The sequence below is a fragment of the Arvicola amphibius genome, chromosome 3, assembly GCF_903992535.2.
Source record: "Arvicola amphibius chromosome 3, mArvAmp1.2, whole genome shotgun sequence".
Taxonomy (NCBI): Eukaryota; Metazoa; Chordata; class Mammalia; order Rodentia; family Cricetidae; genus Arvicola; species Arvicola amphibius.
Window position 1 is genome coordinate 3304475 of NC_052049.1, and position 5193 is coordinate 3309667.

At 46.7% G+C, this 5193-nt stretch overlaps 1 long non-coding RNA gene across 1 annotated transcript; it reads right to left on the minus strand.

Moving 5' to 3' along the window:
• Positions 1-887: 887 nt before the first annotated feature.
• LOC119810036 lies at positions 888-4564 on the minus strand. Its single transcript, XR_005284709.1, has 3 exons — positions 4157-4564; positions 1687-3291; positions 888-1058 (listed from the first exon to the last, which is right to left on the minus strand). It is a non-coding gene; the product is annotated as an uncharacterized LOC119810036 (long non-coding RNA).
• Between the last annotated feature and the right edge of the window lie 629 nt (positions 4565-5193).

The window sequence follows — 5193 nt, forward strand, 5'->3', positions numbered from 1 at the left end:
GCTCTTGCAGAGGATCCAGTTGGAGTCTCGGGACCCATGCGATGGCTTTCAGCCTTCTGTGACTCCAGTTTCAGAAATGCAACACTTTTCTCTAATCTCTGTGGGCGCCAGGCATGAAAGTGGCACCCATACTCAAATATGTATGCTTTATATGAATTAACTCACGTAACCTTTGCAAAAAAATGTAGAGAGCAGATCCTATATCTATGTGAACTGCATAGACAAGGAAAAAAATGAATGTATCTGATTCCCTTGGCTGCTCCGTCACATTGCTACAAGCCTGGTGGCCTAACATGGTTACATTGTCACAAGCCTGGTAGCCTAACAACACAAATGTCTTCACTCTGTGTCCATAGAGGGTCAGCTTCAGGGACTGAAGTTTACGAATCACTGGTCCCTTCTACGCACACTTAGAGGAGAAGGCATTCCAGGCTTCACCAGCTGCACTGACCACCTACGTTCCCTGCCCTGTCCCCTCTCCCTCCATCTTCAAAAGTTTCACCCCATCTGTGCTTTGGCTTACACACCTCTTGATTTCTGCACTGACCAGACCCATTTCCTATTATGTGAACGCTTGTGATCGCATTGCAGACCCAATAAGCAAGACTAGACCTTCAGGTCCATGATTTTCAGCCCGATCGTATCTTCCAAGTCTCCTCCGCCACACAGGATAAAGGATGAGCATGGATAGCGGTATCAGCCGTGATCCAGCCACCACCTGAGACAGTGCTTAGTGCTTAGCTAGTGAGACAACATTCCCTGGTGAATGGTTTGTTGGAGTTCACAGATAGCGTGCTTAACTGCTTTGTTTTTATTGTTTATTTATTTATTTATTTTGTTTTTTTTTTTTTTTTTTGAGATGAGCGTTCATTATGTCACCCTGGCTATCCCGAAACACTGTGTAGCCCAGGCTGGCCTCACACTTTGTGCAACCCCCTTGCTTCCAGATCCTGGGATGACAATCACCAGCCTCTATACCCAGATAACTTCTTTTTAACTTGGAGCACCAAGGAGTGCATTTGCTGTCTGTGTTGGGCTGCTTCTCACAAGATCTCAGCCTGGGAAAGAGGAGTGCAGAAAAGTGGATGAGCCCCAGACTTGCAAACACGGTGTCTCCATAGCTCCACACCCATTACTCAGAGTCCCTGCCTGCAATCTGCCAGGACCACTGCATATACGCACCATAGCACAGCACGAGGACTTGCTGCCCCGGTTTTTTAATGAATCGATAAAGATCCTCCCAGACATTAAGTATTTGGCTAAAGTCACAGTAGGGGACTGTGTCCTAAATAGTTACATAAGACCACACTGCCCCCTGGTATTTCCAGATGGTGAATACAAGGTTGCTGGTTTCTTTCCTGTAATACTTTGCTGAGTCTGCACACGTGTGTGTGTGTGTGTGTGTATGTATGTATGTATATGTGTGAGTGTGTATTTGTGTGTGTGTGTGTACAAATATTTGTGGGCAGCTTTGGGTTTCAAATGCTATTTGTGTGCCAAAGAAAAAGAAAAGGAAGCCATCCCTAGAGCTCTTGACTTTGAACATCCAAATTGTTAGAACACACAAATATGTTCTTGATGCCAAGGTCTTCCCTGGAATTTATAGACTCTCCAAATTCACTTTTGGGTAGTATTTCCTCATTACCCCATGGACAACCTCCCTTCTAGCCGTGTGCTACTTCTCACCTGTCTTTACGAGGCCAGGACCCAGTCATGTTCCTTTGCCAAACTGTTCCCTTCCTTTTGAGAATGCCTGCCCCAAATAACAATAGCACAGTTCCTGGCAGGCTCCAAATGCTGCATCCCTCGTGAGGCTTTTCCTGAATCCTTGGTGGAAACCGACCCTGCTGTGCCTCTCTGTTCATGTACCATACAGCGGCCAGCACACTTGATCTAGGCTCACTTAGTCAGGCTGTAGTGATTTGGAGGTGGAATTGTGCCTCCTCTGCCTCATCCCTGCTGGATGCTGGAGTGCTTCTCCTCAGATTCCATCATGCCAAGATGCACAAATCCTTCTCCTCTGCTTTCTGCCTGCATTGCACTTGGAGATAGGTATTTCTCCTCACTCCCATCACACTGGGAGAAGAGATCACATCTCCTCAGCCTGCATCACTCCTGGAGATGGGAGCACAGCTCTTCAGGCTCTGTTGCACCGAGAAACAGAACGGCTTCTCCTCCAGCTCCACATCCCCAGGGCAGTGGCTGGCTATGGGCAAATCTGAAGTCAATGGTTATTCAATGAGTTAACAGTTGAACAGACACTGTCGGATCTTAACGCGAACTTTTACTTTCCTGCGGGGGTTTTTAGGTTTGAAGGTTTCATCAGATCTAGTGGGAATTGGAAATTTCCCCTGAAAAAGAAACATGGGAAGACCTTTAGAGAGGGGAACTGAAAACATAAACTCTGGCTGCCAGAAGTTTTTCTTTCTCCTTCTAAATCACTACCACTGGTTCAAGGATGATAGATCACGTTTGTCAAGTTTAAAGTGGATTGGGTTCTTTTTGCTCTTGTCAAATCTGAGTTCTGTGAGCTAAACCTTCTTTGCAGAGAACATGACCCCGTGCTGGTCACGTTGCTGTTTTCCCGTGGAAAGCAAGAGCTTTACAAACACCCTAGCGCCCTGTGGGATTCCAGAGCTGTGAGTCAACATACTTACCCCCTGGTTTGGGGCATAGAGTCTGAAACACAAGTGAAAACCAAAAGGTTTTATGCAGCACAATACATGCATGACTAGTCGATGTTACAGCATAAAGTATTTCACACCACCCCTCAAGGGCTGCGCTTAAGACATAGCTTCTGCCTACTAGTCCCAAGTGTTTCAGTTAAATGATTATGGATTAAGCCCTGCATTGTGAATTGATGTGTAATATACATTTGAGTAGACCCAGTGGTGAAATGTAGTGCTTGGGATTTATGACCTACAGATTAAACAGTGTAGAAGAGCTTAGGAGAGCAGGGGGAGGGGAGTGTGGGAGATAGAGGACATGATTCTGTTGCTTTCTAAACTCTACCTTGGTTAATAGCACAGGGTGAGTACTCTTAGTCAGATTAATGCAGCATAAATCATAGGAAACACTGGGCTTGGGCAGGAAGTTGGAGGAGGCGAGACTTGGTTGGATGAGACAGGCAGACAGAGCCTCCATGAAGGGATTCTGCAGAAGAATACATGTCGGTAGCATCCATGTCAGGATGGGTGATTGAGAGATGATGGGGCCTACTCACCGTCAGAGACTAAAGGTCCAGAGAAGGAGTGGGCGGGGGCAGGACTCCTTTCATGCAGCAGCAGACCTCTGTTTAATAGCAGTGAGAGAGATGTTAGGACTGAAGAACAGCTGAGTTCTTCTAGATGCGTTATGGAATGTGTGTGTGCCTGCTCTTCCAGGTGGTACCAAAGTGAGACAGTCCCTCTGAGCAGGTGCACAGGAGCCAAGAGGGAGCAGATGCTGGCAGAGGAAGACAGGGCAGCCGAAAAAATGTGAAAAGAACTAAAAAAGGGGATTAACAAGGAAACTGACTATCAGTGTTCTGAAGGAGACAGGTTTGGAGAACAAGACCAATGCTCAGGTGAAACTCCTAGAGAAAGAACACCAGGCCATGCTCAGGACAAATTCAAGGTGCACAGTGCACTAGCTATTGTCAACAGACACAGCTGAGGGCAGGCTTTGGGACTGCTGGTAGACAGGTCAGAAGGAGCAGTGGGTGCTCTCTACTTGGGTACTAGACAGAGCCCCTGAGAGCTCTTCTGGGGGACTGAGGGAGGCGGGCCATGGTGAGATCACCCCTGGAACTGGTTATGGCAGGAACACACTCAGGAAATTGCCTTTGTATGTGCTGATGGGAGTGCGAGACCATGAAACAAGGCCACCGCAGTTCGCAGCTTAGCCCTGCTCCCCGGAGAGATGAACCCTGTTTCCCTTCTGCCTAGAACTCTTCCTGGAAGGAACTGGCTGACTCAGAAGCTCACTTCCTGTTTGTCCACTGCAGGAATGTCAGTAATGGCATGCAGCTACAGGCGCAGGGCACACCAGAAAAGGTTAGCATGATGGTGAGTGTCCCTGCACTCAAGTGTCAGATAAAACTGTCTGACCACCCAGAGCCGCAACAGCCACAATATTGCACAGAACCGTCCTAAAGTGGAGTCTCTACTGGGCTCACCAAAGTCTCTGTAGAACTGGCCATTGTGCCACGTTTGCTGGAGACCCAGAAAGCAGAGTTCGTTGCCTTCTTTTGCCCATCATTTTTTGAGTTAGTCCATCCATGGGTGACAGCAGCACACCTAAACACGGTACACTCTACCTCCCATCCCTAACCAGACAGCTGAGCAACTGTCATGCTTGCTTGGTGGGAGTGCCCTCCCTAAAGGGCACATGGTACCTTCCATACTCACCCAAACTGGGGTGAACATTGTGGAACAATCTGTGAAGATGTGTTGCTCTCATTGGTTTAATAAAGAACTAAATGATCAACAGCTAGGCAGGAAGACAATCGGCAGGACGTGTAGATAGGGAGAGAGCCTTGGGATGAAGAAGGGTGAAGTCACCGGGAGACACAGGGAGAAGCAAGGTGAACATGCAGTGGTAAAAAAAAACAGTGCCAAGCCATGTGATAGAGTGTAGATAAGAAATAGGGGTTAATTTAAGTTGTAAGAGCTAGTTAATAATAAGACTAAGCTGTCAGCCAAGCATTTGTAATTAATAAATCTCTCTGTGGTTATTTGGGAGCTGGCTGGTGGGACTGACTTGTGGGACAGAAAATTGTGCCTACAGGTGTATTTGGATACATCTGGAGTTGATAACATTCTCCCCATGTGTCATGACAGCTGGTGAAGTGGCAGATGTATCTGCTACCCAGTTTTAATCCTTCTGTCACACACACACACATATATGTGTGTATACATACATATATGTGCGTGTGTATGTGTGTGTATGTGTGTGTGCTCCATAAAAACATACAAGTATTGGGGCTGGAGAGATGGCTCATTGGTTTAGAGCATTGCCCGTTCTTCCAAAGGTCCTGAGTCCAATTCCCGGCAACCACATGGTGGCTCACAACCATCTGTAATGAGGTCTGGTGCCCTCTTCTGGCCTGCAGACACACACACACACAGAATATTGTATACATAATAAATAAATAAAAAGTATTTTTAAAAAAAACAAAAAAACATACAAATATTATATGTCAATTCAGCATGT